This window comes from Leptodactylus fuscus, chromosome 3 (genome assembly GCF_031893055.1).
Source record: "Leptodactylus fuscus isolate aLepFus1 chromosome 3, aLepFus1.hap2, whole genome shotgun sequence".
In the NCBI taxonomy this organism is placed as follows: domain Eukaryota; kingdom Metazoa; phylum Chordata; class Amphibia; order Anura; family Leptodactylidae; genus Leptodactylus; species Leptodactylus fuscus.
In genome coordinates this window covers 140,610,484-140,625,908 of record NC_134267.1, presented here as the reverse complement: position 1 = coordinate 140,625,908, position 15,425 = coordinate 140,610,484, and positions in this window count along the sequence as shown.

Below are 15,425 nucleotides of genomic sequence, written 5' to 3'. Positions count from 1 at the left end.
TACGTTACGTGAACCTCAGCCTTATGAACACAAGACAATTAGATAAATTCTAACCAAAGTAGAGAGGATTTGTGAATCCTAAAATGATATACAGTACTGTATGTGTCTAAATGTAGCTATTACACGTCAGCTGCACCTGCTCAAGCCTCTAATGTGAATGGGAATGTACGGACTTTACTCCAATTTATTTATTTCTTTATTGTGCTTGCTTAGGCATGGTTCACATCTGCGTCCGGGTTTCCATTCGGGGAGTCCGCTTGGGGACGCCCTGAACAGAAACCTATATACATAGAAAAGTGGTTTACCTGGGAAACACATGGATTCCATAGACTATAATGAGGTCCATGTGGTTTCCACACGAAACATGCAGAGAGAAAAGTCCTGCAAGCAGCACTTTTCTCTCTGCATGTTTCATGCGGAAACCGAAGGGAAACCACATGGACCCCAATATAGTCTATGGAGTCCACGTGTTTCCCAGGTAAACCGCTTTTTAATGAGCATAGGTTTCCGTTCGAGGGGTCCCCAAGTGGATTCCCCAAACAGAAACCCAAACACAGATGTAAACCAGGCACCAACACATTCCACAGCATTTTATAAATATTGTCATCACTCACTACCTCTAGTAGGGTTCACAATCTAAATTCCCTGTCAGTATGTCTTTGGAATGTTTAAGAAAACTGGAGGACCTTAAGGAAGTCAGCACAAACATGAGGAAACTTACAAACTCCATGTAGATGTTGTTCTTGGCTGCATTTAAACTCAAGGTTCCAGGGCCAAGGGCAGTCCGGAGAGATAAGCCACTGCCACTGTGCTTAGCAGTAGCTTACCCCCTTTTTTCCTACTGAGATCACATGCATCGTAGCTATACCAAGCATGCATGTAAATGGAGGGCACGCTGGATAGAATAGCTACTGACTGACTGATATGGCCACCAATATTCTACAGTCATATGTTGCACCATTCTCGTTACCCACTCTCATTGAAATGGAAGAGAATAACGTATGACTGCAGGATCAGACAACAGGATGTTTTAATCCCGTTACATAAAAGTTCTTTCATTTTTGTTTTTAAATTTTAGATGCGTTTGAGCAATAAAAAAGTTACAAACTTACAAAAGCGCACAGTCTTTAAAATTTAGTTTATTTCATCTACCATGCAGTGTCACTAAAAATCTAAATTACACAGCAAGACCATACAGACATTAAAATATTCCCCATAAGAGTCATTAGAGGTAACCAAATATGTGTCAATATGTGTCAAATGCTATTTAAAAAAACAAAAACAAACAATGACTTTCTCATCTGATATATAAAACGTAGCCAAAACTGGATGAATTCCGGCCTGGTTCACATCTGCGTTTGGTATTCCGTTTAAGGAGTCCGCTTGGGAATCCCCGAACGGAATACCAAATACATTGACAAGCGGTGAGCAATGAAAGCACATGGACCCCATAAACGATAATAGGGTCTGTGTGTTTTCCTCACAGTGTCTGCACAAGTCATGTGGAGAGGAAAGTAGTTCATTTAATACTTTTCTCTCCACATGGTCCGTGTGGACACCGCATGGAAAATACACAGACTCCATTAAAGTCTATGGGGGACTGTGGGCTTTCATGAGCTCACCACTTGTCAATGCATTCGATATTCCATTCGGGGGGTCCCCAAGCGGACTCCCTGAATGGAATACTGAATGCAGATGTGAACCAGGCCTCAGAAATCAGCACTTAAAGGGAAACTTGTAGTTGCTCAAAAATTCGGTATGGAGGGGCATGTCACCACTAAAACCTCTTCCAGCACTATTGCTCCAGTCCTTCCATTATTCCACTATTATTTAGCAGTTACTACAGCAGTGATGTGCCCTAATACTCCACTTATACCATGGCCTCTGATGCCAGGAACTGGATGCGGCGGTCATGTGCTTCAGCTTCAGAATTGTAAACAAAGAACAGAGGAGATGACTAAGTAGTGGTGGTGGAGAATATTAATATTTTTTAATGGCCTCCTTTTCCCCTTTTGCCCAATTTTTTAATAGCTTGTAAAACAGGCAACTGATAGAGAACCAGGATTTGAGTCAATATATCCAGCAAATGAACAAAGAATCAACACACTTTAATAGCTGGATCCCATTAAAGAGGTATTCTTATATTGGCATGTATGGCTATAGTCATAGGATTAGCTATAAATATGTGATATATGCTGGTCCCACATGAGTCTCTTCATTCACTTTTATGGGCCTTCCAAAAAAAGCTGAGCAGACAGCCTTGGCTATTTTTGGAACTCTGTATCCTTAGCTCTCTCATAGTCACTTACAGATACGAATAAGGCCCAGAGGTGGGATCCACGTCTATTAGGAATTTATGGTATATACTATGTATATAGTCATAGATGCCCACAATGGAATAACCCTTTCATTCCTCTGATTCCGCTATTTCTTTATCTTGGAACAGCGGAGCATGGGAAACCACACGTTTTAATGAACCGAAGATTAAACTCATCATTAAAAGTATTAACAATAACAACATAACTTCAATTATATTATTTCTTTTACATGCATATGTGACACATAAAATAAGGAAAAAAATATAATCATGGTTCCCTTTTAGATCATTTAATAACATATAGCAAACCTTTTGAATAGGAAAGAAAAGGAGATTTTGCGACGATTTCCATCTAGCTACAATATATAGCGATCGCCACTTAGGTGTCAATGAAAAATGTGTTGGTGTGCCAAACAGAACTTTGATTGTATCAACCCAATGATGAAATCCTTTGTGTGACAAGCCCCGCATATACAACCTAGTGTAAATTATTACTGATCACAATGAGATATTAAGTGGAGTAGCTATACAAGGAGCAAAACATATCATCATATGCTACCATCTTTACTGCCTTGATAAGCACTTTACCTATCTGTTAGCAGAACACCAAGCCTGTCATTTGCCTGAACCCACCGAGAAATGAAGGATGCACTATTAAGTTTCATATTTCTTATACTAAGAAATTTCTGGAAAGCAAATAATTAAGCATGTGACTTGTATGGAGTAAGCATAAATACGCATGTTTCACTTCAGATCTTTGTCGGCTCAGATCGACTAGTTAGGAGAGGGAAATGTTTAGAATTCTGAAATCTCTGATCCAAAAGGATGAATTACCAAATCGCCTTAAAGTAAGTGTAACTGAAAGCAAAACCACAAAATGGATGAATGTATACATTAAAAATGATATATACCTATTATATTTCTGCATATATGTAAATATATATAGTAATCAGACGGGATTAGAATGTCTTATTTTCACTAGAGCAATGGGCATATACCTAGCTACACATCCTATACTGGTATATATTGTTGTCCGCAACTACATATGACCAAATTCACACTACAGAACACAATCTGATTCTCACCACAGTCTCTGTATACCACAATGGGTTATCAGTCTCACATTTAAAAGATATCTATAGTATGCTTACATGATAACCTGCATGAGCGGAGGGACACACTCATATCAATATCAAAATTGCACCAGCAATGAAATATAATCTAAAAGCTATTTTCTACCCAGACAAAACCCAGTGGATATAAGCTACAATACACAAGTCCGCTGAAAAAAGTCTATTGATGATGCTAACCTTTCTATCGATTTTAAGAATAGACGATAACAATATAGAGTGAATGAAGAATCTAGAGAGGAAAAAGAAGATTGTGAATAAGTAAAATTAATTTGGACCTCTCTTCATTACCTCCTGCCTATTGTAGCTATGTGTAGGTTAGGGTACAACGAAAACTTGAAATGTAAGTGGAACACAGCTGAGGAACTACAATACATCATGCATCTTCCAGCAGAGATATAATGGCTACTTATCCAATGTTCCTCTTTACCTAGTGCCAAACACATTATATTGAATGCATGACTGCATAAGCTCATAGAAAAGGTGAAATATTTTTATGTGACATTCCATTATCATGTTTTATATGGTAGTTACAATAAAACATTTATGATCACTGTAATACATGACAAGTGAGGGTATATGAGGTTTGCTGCTCCGTTTTTTTATCTGAAGGCCATGCTGCGAAGGTCTGCAATGCATTTCTATGGGTTGCTGCTTCTTAAAAATCCTGCATCTCCTTCCAGTAGTGGCATTCAGGCTGTACTGTCAAGCTGCTAAATGAACTCACCTTTCTACAGATTCTGCACGTAACAATGATACTATGTGTAACCAGGGGGCACTATAGCCAAGACATGAGTGAATCTCTTCCAGTACAGTTTGAGGGACGATCTTGTCCCTGAATCTGAAGTCAGCAGATATAGTGAGTAGACTCACTAGAATTGGAGTAGCTATATTTTCCAAAAATGATGCAGAATATGAAAAGCCATTTATAATATAGTTGTAGTAATGGACACCGTTCTTTTTGGTAAAAATCCCAAATTTGACCAGTTTGACCTTTACAAGTCACAAAAACACGTAATTTATGGAGATTTTCAAACTCTGCTGACTTGTTTTACTCATTTCTTGTTATAGCTTTCCTAACAGTTATAGGAGACAGACATATATGAGACTATGAGACAAATAGCACTAATGTATTCTAACCTTCTGTAACCAAATTCCACATGATGGCGAGTTAGGTGATGAGTACACTTCTGCTATTAATAATCATATAGATATCTAATAGAGTAAACTAGACTATAAGGTTATGTATGGCTTTTACACTCATACTATGCCATTACGTTGTGCTTATATCATGTAAAGACAATTTTGCTATTACCTGTAATTGTTTTTACTGTATTATCAATAAACCAGCCACTACTATTTGAAACAGGGCCTGTAAGAAAAGCAGATTTCATTGACTTATTTATATTGTATTTATTATGGTATTAAAAAATCCACTTCTTTGGACATGTATAAATTCATGGTTTGTTTCTCTTTTTCTCAAATAGAAGCTATATAAATAGATATATAAATATATATATATAATGTATACATAACGTCTACTGCGGTTGGTAAAATGTTTTCGGTACTGGATAACATTTTTAAGTGCAATATATACATCTTTTGTATACCGCTAACATTCTATCAACGAGGGCAGAAAAAAAGCCATGTTTATCTATGTATTGTATATATTAATAGCGAAAACAATAAAATGATGTTTCTAAGAGCTGTGGTGTTTTGGGTTCAATTTGCGGGAATGGCCTTTCATTTTTTCGATTCTAATTTTCCTCTGTTAATGCAGTGTTACTGTCACATGAACAGGGGTCCTCTGACCCAGTCTTGCCACCATAGTGAGCGTAAAGGTGGCTGCACAAACGTGGCTTTCTCCATTCACTACTGTAGGACTTCCAAGAATGATTGAATTTCCCTGCTCAGCTATGGAGTATGAATGGTTACCTCGCAGCTCACTGCAGTTGTGAGATAGGGGCCAAGACACCCCATTTTCTCAAAGAGGTGACTGCATCTATTGGATACATATGGCATATTCTGTAGATATGCCATAAATATCCTAGATGGGAACACCCCTTTAAGAAGAAGGATGGACATGCAGCCCACAACTAAATGTGGCTTTGTTGTTTTCCTTACAGTATAGTTCTCATTTTTGTGCCTGTTCTGCCATCAAAGAACCATAACTATTATAACTGTTAGTTCACTTCTGTGCTGGAGTGTCCTCAATTCAGTAGACGAAAAATTCCTACATAGAGGACTTTTCCTCTGCCAGTTTCAGTTTTTAAACGATAAACACCCGATGGACCCTATTATAGTCAACAGGGTCCACCAGACTCTGTGTCTAACCGCTATTAAAGTGGTCCTCCTGTCAGATATTCTTGTCCTCCAATGGACGAGAACAATGGATAGGCCAACGCTAGAGTGGACTTAGAGTAACTGGTGTTGTTGCAATGACTGCTAAGAATGCTTACATGGTGGTGACTAAATTTAGGTGCCAATAATTTTGTCAGTGAGTCATTGACATGACTGTAGCATCACATTCTTAGGTTGCCCATGAACATTACCTAGAAGAAGGTTGATGGCTGAATAAATATTCAATGAATAATTGCTTGTTGAATAAGTTTTACCAAAGCCGCCATATACATTTTAGAAGCAATATAAATGTGACTACAGCCCAACTCACATAACTGTTGTATTCAAAAATCCAGGGATTAATCCAATACACATTTTAACATATCAGATTTGTTGACACTGGTATTACATGATCAATCTTTCTGAGAACGGATTATTAGATGAAAGTTTAAATTTTGGGTGACTTCTTTCAGATATCTTCACACAAAAAATGTTTGTAATGTAATAATAATGTTTGTAATCATCCATCCAGGGTCAGGAAAGAGAATGGTCAAATTCATGAAATTGTTCAGGGCAAGAAGTAAGGTTCAAGGGTTCAAGCCAAAGATTAGACAAGGTTAAAGGCAAAACAGGAGCAACAGACAGGTACATGGTCAGGAGAAAGCCAAGGGTCAAAACACAGGTCAGAATACAAGCAAAAAAACAAAAAATATTCTGCTTTATACAGAATACAAGCAGACCTACAGTAAGTCTAGCATTCTAGATCCTTATTGCTCAGGTGCAAAGCAGAAGACTGAGCACACCTCAAACACAAGAGTCTACAGGGACAGGCTGGAGACACAGATATTGTTGGACGAACTGGCCCTTTAAGATGAAGAGACCGTGTGCATCCAGTGGTCGGTGTTTCAGATACATTTGGGATTGACAATTAGTGACATAATTTAGATATAGTTTTTTTGTGGCAAAGCACAATCTTGCTGCCAAGGAAAACAACTTTTAATCTGCATGAAAATGAACTGTTCGGGACACCCAGGGTGAGACCACACCAGGCAAAGCACCCATTTTTGTTCATCGCACCTTGGGACCTGTTAGCCTTTATGTTGGGGAGTGAAATTATGTGCAGACGCAGGCATGACATAGGTGCACTGAACAGGTCATCTGCATATGATGTACTAAGACTATACATTGACACAAAGCAGATATGTACTATATGATGTCATTAGTAGCCTCTACAACAGCCAAGTGGTTTAGTAGTTATTCTATTTTATGGTGGTAGACTCTCTTTAAGACTTTCCCTTTGGACATTGGTAGTAGTGTGACTGCAGTAGAGGAAGAAGAAATGGTGCATTCATTTCCTTGCTATCTAACACCAACCCCACAGGCAATCAAAAATATAAACACAGGATCAAGGCTGCCATTAAGAATTTTGGGGGCCCACACTGGAAACATTTGGGGGTCCCCTCGTATTCGCCTTTCCTGTGGCTCATATACAGAATACATAATATTCCTCAGTCGTCCCACGCACAGAATAACGTGCCCCAGTGCCTACCCACATATCATAATGCTACACAGTCCCCCACAATATAATGCTCTACAGTGCCCTGAATAATATATATAATAGTATATAATGTTCCACAGTGGCCCCACATAGTATAAAATATTCCTCAGATATGCCCAATAGTATAATGCTCCACAGTGGCCCCACATAGTACAGTATAATGCTCCACACTGGCCCCACATAGTATATAATGCTCTTCAATTGCCCCCTGCCCCCATAGTATAAAGTTCCATAGTGGACCTCCACAGAATAATGCAGCACAGTGTCTCCAAACAGTATAACACCCCAGTTACTAGAAGATTTGAGCCACTTCTTTAGTATCCACTGCACATTAGAGTCATTGAATACTAATGAAACGCACAGTGAAGTTACTTACTACCGGTGCCACTGCTGGCCCCTAGTTTCTCTGGGAGAGAAGTTCAGGCAGAACTGACAGCTTCTTGGTTAACAAGAAACATTTTAAAACTCTTAAAAGTTTTAATTATCTTCAAATTTAAATATGATTATTTTGGTGGAAAATCGCTTTAACTACAGTTCTAGCTGAACATCATGTACAACACAGTAAAACTTACCTGTTACTTAATACTTGAAGGGATCCTATCATTGGATACCCTTTTTTTCTGACTAACCTGTAGGAATAGCCTTAAGAAAGGCTATTCTTTTCCTACCTTTAGATGTCTTATCCGTGCCGCCGTTCGGTAGAAATCTGGGTTTTCTTCGGTATGCAAATGAGTTCTCTCGAAGCACTGGGGTCGGGCCCCAGCGCTCAAACGCCTCTATCTTCTTCTGGAACGTCCTCTCCCTTTGTCTTCTTCCGTCCTGGGTTTCAATCTTCTAGGCCTCGGGCAGAGCCGACTGAATTGTAAGAATTGTGAAATGTTTCCATAGATGAGAAATATTACTGAGTCTGAGCAACAAACATGATGAAGACATTGATTACTCTGCATGCTACTCAATATCTTTCTATATCCTCATCAACTCCAGCTAATTTAAAGGAAAGAATAACATGGAATCATGCTTATGCATCCAAAGAGAAGGACATTACCCAAAGACTCTGTAAAAGGCCATTCACACTACTAACACTTATCTGTACCCATTAAATACAGAGTAGGTATCTAATTGCTGTTGCCCCAGCAGTTGAAAGATTGGGATCTTTGAATACCCCATGAGAAGTATGGGGTGCAGTACCGTGCATGCGTGACCACTACTTTATACACTTCTACAAAGCAGAACACAGTGAATTGCTGTGGACTGCAATTTTGCCTGAACTACGTGCTTTACAGCACCTACATGTACACAGTAAAACACAGCCAGAAGATTATTCAATGACTTCTATGGGAGAGTTTTGTGTACATGCTTTATAACCTGTGCAGAGGTTGCTGTGCAGGGAGGTGGCGGTGAAGTGAGCTAACCTATCACACTGTGTGATCAAGTGTTATCTGACTCCAGTATGGAAGTCCTCCCTTTCACCTGGTCTGAAATAATAAGATGAAAATAAAACCCACAATACAAGAAACGTCATTGTACTTTGAGGGCACTATAGAAAGTAACATGAAAAATTACATTTACCCTTTAAGGACGTAGGGTAGTTTGTACATTAATGCTCGGTGACTTTTTTCATATTTTCCCCAAGTTCAATTTTCCCCAAAATTTTTTTATTTTTCTTTTGACATAGCAATTTGCGAGCTGTACTGTATCCAGCTGTACTTTTCTGCTGCACGTGAGGAATTAGCCTTAAGCTGTACTACTACACTTTTGTACCTTATATTTGTGTGGGGATTTGCACTTAGCATTTCTTTGGTGGAGTCTTTCCTTAAACTTTAATAAAACCTTTAAACCTAAAAAAGAAACTAAAAAATATGTTTAACACAGAAAATTATTTCAACTAAAGGACAGTTTCAGATAGGTACCTTTAGAACAAAGCAGGGTGGATCCATAGAATTATGCAGTTTACATGAACCTCTGACCCTACTATCTACATTGTACGGGAAAAATTAATATTCAACAGACTATGTAAATATTCAACATCAACATCTTGTGTTCTTGAGGCTGTGGGCAGTATAACTTCCACTTCTTCTTAGCTAACAGGAGCAAACCCAATATCTTTTCTACTGTAAGGTTGAACGAGTTGTGTATTTAGGGATACACGCCTGCATACCACTGCTGATACATATAGCTACTTACCTTACAAGTAGGATTTGTTCACATATATTCTACCAATTGTTTTATGTCTGAAATAGAGAAAAGACTGCAGGGACAGGCATGTGAGAATGAGCTATTAGCTTGAACAAGTTTTGTTATTCTCCCAACACTCACTGACATCATTTAGTGACTCTAGTGTACATGCAAAAAAAGATGGATTAAAAGGATTGCCCAGTTTCAGCAAATAATTGTCATTGTTTGTATAATGAAAAGTTATACAATTTTCCAATATACTTTCTGTATCAATTCCTTATGGTTTTATAGATTTCTGCTTGCAGTCATTCATTCTGTTTACTTCCAGTGGATACATATCAGTCCATGGTCATGTGATGTATAGTCCATGGTCATGTGACGGACACACAGATGCACAGCTCATTGTAGTCACAGCACAGTAATCAGACATCTTATAATGAGCTGTGCACCTGTGTTCAATCTTCAAGAGTCTCTTGCTAAACATCTGAAGGGTGGTGACACACTATATAGCTGCTTGAGACTATGTGATGTAACACTGACTCATTTCAGCTACAATTCATTACTGGCCATGGAGTAACAGCAAAACCACATGGCAAATAAGTAAATGCACCTGAAACCAGTCAGTGCTTCATTTACATAGAAGTGAAAGAATGAGGACTGGATGCAGCTATAGTCACATTCAGGAACATAGTGTGTCACCATCCAAATTGAAAAATGAAAATATTTTTGAATAATAGAATAAAGCTCCCCCCCCCCCCCCAAAAAAAAAAAAAAAAGAAAAGAAGAAACATCAACATAACTAGACACGTGGACAAAATTGTTGATACCCCACAGAAATAACTTGAATCTGACAAAAGTAATAATAAATTAAAATTCTATGAAAATGAACAAATGAAAGTCAGACATTGCTTTTTGCTTCAACAGAATTTTTTAAGAAAATAAAACTCATGACACAGGCCTGGACAGAAATGATGGTTCCCTTAACTTAATATTTTGTTGCACAACCTTTTGAGGCAATCGCTGCAATAAACAATTCTTGTAACTGTCAATGAGACTTCTGAACTTCTCAGCAGGTATTGTGGCCCACTCTTCATGAGGAGACTGCTCCAGTTGTCTCGGCTTTGAAGGGTGCCTTTTCCAGACGGCATGTTTCAGCTCCTTCCAAATATGCTCAATAGGATTTAGGTCAGGGCTCATAGAAGGCCACTTCAGAATAATCCAATGTTTTCCTCTTAGACATTATTGGGTGTTTTTAGCTGTGTGTTTTGGGTCATTGTCCTGTTGCAAGACCCATGACCTGCGACTGAGACCAAGCTTTATGACACTGGGCAGCATATTTCACTCTAGAATCACTTAAAAGATTTCATTGAGATTTCATTGTACCCTGCACAGATTTAAGACACCCTGTGCCAGATGCAGCAAAGCAGCCCCAGAACATAATAGTCTCCTCCATGTTTCACAGTAGGGACAGTGTTCTCTTCAAGATACAGTATGCTTCATTTATCTGTCTGTGAACATAGAGCTGATGTGCCTTGCCAAAAAGTTCAATTTTTGTCTCATCTATCCATAGGACATTCTCCCAGATGCTTTGTGGCTTGTCAACATGTAGTTTGGTTATTATTACATTTGTCAGATTCAAGTTATTTCTGTGACCGTGTGGGTTTTTCTTTCATTAAACGAGTTGTACCAACAAGTTTGTCTGCTAGCATATTCCGCAGCAGTTTATAAATCATTAAAGAGGACCTTTCACCACTTTTGGGTACATGCAGTGTTATATACTGCTGGAAAGCTGACAGTGCGCTGAATTCAGCGCACTGTCGGCTTTCCCTATCTGTGCCCGGTGTAAAGAGCTTACGGTGCCGGTACCGTAGTGCTCTATGGTCAGAAGGGCGTTTCTGACCATTAGCCAGGAACGTCCTTCTGCCTCGCGGCGCCAATCGCGCTGTGCTGTGGAGCGGGGAGGAACGCTCCCTCCCTCTGCTCACACAGCTCGTCCATAGACTAGCATTATCAGGAGCGGGAGGGGGCGTTCCTCCCCGCTCCACAGTACAGCGCGATTGGCGCCGCGAGGCAGAAGGACGTCTCTGGCTAATGGTCAGAAACGCCCTTCTGACCATAGAGCACTACAGTACCGGCACCGTAAGCTCTTTACACCGGGCACAGATTGGGAAAGCCGACAGTGCGCTGAATTCAGCGCACTGTCAGCTTTCCAGCAGTATATAACACTGCATGTGCCCAAAAGTGGTGAAAGGTCCTCTTTAAGTTCAAGTACAGACAAAATGACAATGTGAATTAACTGGGGGCAGTGAGAGACTCCCTTTAACAATGTTGCATTTTGCTTTTGAGGCTTACTCTTTCTCTTGTGTCTATATACTGTAGAATATATATCATAGTATGATAATTTCTTATCTATACAGTATGTGACAAATACTAATGACATGTTATGTCATATCAGAAAAAACACAGTTCTTTGACTTGTTCTTTGTGATGCTAGTATGTACACTAATTCCTCTTGCTTTCAGACTGTGATAATAGAAATGGACTTCACTTGTCCATGATATGTGTAAATAATTTTCAATAAAAGCAGAATCTGCATAGAACATGTGATTTTCGTTCACAGAAACATGCAGTAAGTCAGATGATAAAGGCACACTGTAAGCAAACTGTAATCATGAGACCAAGCTAAAGGACAGACAGAAACAGCCAATATGGTCATAAGAATGCAAGCAAAGCAGTTAAATGTCTATTCCTCACAAGGCCTATGTAGTGAGAATAGCTCTGTGTTATGTTGTCCATACAAGGCCCTTTACATTTATACAGGTGACATATTACAGCTCTATACAACTCAGAGTCTATATGGAGCTATAATAGGAATGCATATATGAGATCTTACACTAAGCTCACATTAGCGTTACATGTATGCTGGTCCATTGGAGGACCTGTACAACAGATAGGTGGACTGCTAAAATAACCGTGATATACAGTGCCTGACAGATCTGAGGGGTAATAATGGGGTCTGTCTGATGTCCATCCTTTTGAAAACTGATAAATAGGTGCCCCTGATGCAAATTTCTATATTGCTTCTCAGTCGTCTTGAAAAAGCTTTACTTTTTATTAAAACCTCTGTTCCCTTTACTATTTATGACTGTCAGCATGTAACCGTATGGTCAGCCCTTATATGACTCCCCTAGTTCTTGTACATGGTACAGTGAACAAGCTGTTCCATTTGTCACTTGACAACTTTATAACTGAGAGCAATTTATCTACATAAGTAAGACTTTCTTCAAACGACTGAGATATAAAATGGCAATATGCATCTTGGGCAAACATTTTCAAAGATCCCACATAAACACTGCAAATGGGAACAAGGAAAATGTTTGTTCTCGTACCGTGTTAGCCAGTGGGTAGGAAATATAAAAAAAAACAAAAAAAAAAAAACTTGATAGTCTTCAGTACTGATCAAAACTTTAAAATGTTTCCATTCACAGAGCCATATTAGTGCTTAATGTTTGTAGTACAAATTGTTCTTCATGATGCTACCATTTATTGTTCAGTACAATGTACTGGGAATCTGGAAAAAATATTAGAATGGGGTGGAATTTGAGAAAAAGTACATTAGTGCAACTTTCTTACAGGCTTCGTCTTTATTGCGTGCACTATGCAGCTAAAATGATGTTATCTGTTTGCTATGTTTCAGTAAAACTCCAGGGAAACCAATTTTATATAGTTTTATTTACATTTTGACCCCTTAACAAAGTTCGAAAACTTTGCAAAAAAATTTTTTTTTCTTTAAGTCACCATATTCTGACACCCGTAACTTTATTGACTGCTAAGTCCAATCAATGAAGGGCATGCGGTGTCACTATCTGTGACATCATGGGTTTCTTCCTTAGGTCGCTGATTGGGACCCGAGAGAAGCCGTCAGACCAGAAGAACTGGGATGCACCAGAAGACAGAAGAGTATGATATTTTTTTTATTTTCACTGCCCCTGGCTTATTTAAAAGTTTAAGAGTTACCCTGGACAACCTCTTTAACCCCCACGGCCCCTTCTCACACGCAACTATACCCCCACTTATAATGCAGGATTCCATCCCAATTCTCAGTCTCATGCAGCCTGCACTCCCATTTCCCAAGCAGCCTGAACATCCCCCTCTATTTCTAACATAGTCTGTACTCTCACCCCCCCTCCTTGTTCGCATTGAGACTGCACCCACATGTATCCCTCTTGGTCACACACAACCTGACTCCTATGTCCCCCTCTTGGTCACACACAGCCTGCACTCCTATGTCCCCGTCTTGGTCACACACAGCCTGCACTCCTATGTCCCCCTCTTGGTCACACACAACCTGCACTCCTATGCCCCCCGCTGTGTCACACACAGCCTGCACTCCTATGTCCCCCTCTTAGTCACACACAGCCTGCACTCCTATGTCCCCCTCTTGGTCACACACAGCCTGCACTATGTCCCCCTCTTGGTCACACACAGCCTGCACTTCTATGTCCCCCTCTTGGTCACACACAGCCTGCACTATGTCCCCCTCTTGGTCACACACAGCCTGCACTCCTATGTCCCCCTCTTGGTCACACACAGCCTGCACTCCTATGCCCCCCTCTTGGTCACACACAGCCTGCACTCCTATGCTGTGTGTGACCCTCTTTGTCACACACAGCCTGCACTCCTATGTCCCCTCTTAGTCACACACAGCCTGCACTCCTATGTCCCCTCTTAGTCACACACAGCCTGCACTCCTATGTCCCCCCTCTTGGTCACACACAGCCTGCACTCCTATGTCCCCCTCTTGGTCACACACAGCCTGCACTCCTATGTCCCCCCTCTTGGTCACACACAGCCTGCACTCCTATGTCCCCCTCTTAGTCACACACAGCCTGCACTCCTATGTCCCCCTCTTGGTCACACACAGCCTGCACTCCTATGTCCCCCCTCTTAGTCACACACAGCCTGCACTCCTATGTCCCCCCTCTTAGTCACACACAGCCTGCACTCCTATGCCCCCCTCTTGGTCACACACAGCCTGCACTCCTATGTCCCCCTCTTGGTCACACACAGCCTGCACTCCTATGTCCCCCTCTTGGTCACACACAGCCTGCACTCCTATGTCCCCCTCTTGGTCACACACAGCCTGCACTCCTATGCCCCCCTCTTGGTCACACACAGCCTGCACTCCTATGCCCCCCTCTTGGTCACACACAGCCTGCACTCCTATGTCCCCCTCTTTGTCACACACAGCCTGCACTCCTATGTCCCCTCTTAGTCACACACAGCCTGCACTCCTATGTCCCCTCTTAGTCACACACAGCCTGCACTCCTATGTCCCCCTCTTGGTCACACACAGCCTGCACTCCTATGTCCCCTCTTAGTCACACACAGCCTGCACTCCTATGTCCCCTCTTAGTCACACACAGCCTGCACTCCTATGTCCCCCCTCTTGGTCACACACAGCCTGCACTCCTATGTCCCCCTCTTGGTCACACACAGCCTGCACTCCTATGTCCCCCCTCTTGGTCACACACAGCCTGCACTCCTATGTCCCCCCTCTTGGTCACACACAACCTGCACTCCTATGCCCCCCTCTTAGTCACACACAGCCTGCACTCCTATGTCCCCCCTCTTGGTCACACACAGCCTGCACTCCTATGTCCCCCTCTTGGTCACACACAGCCTGCACTCCTATGTCCCCCTCTTGGTCACACACAGCCTGCACTCCTATGCCCCCCTCTTGGTCACACACAGCCTGCACTCCTATGTCCCCCCTCTTGATCACACACAGCCTGCACTCCTATGTCCCCCTCTTGGTCACACACAGCCTGCACTCCTATGTCCCCCTCTTGGTCACACACAGCCTGCACTCCTATGTCCCCTCTTAGTCACACACAGCCTGCAC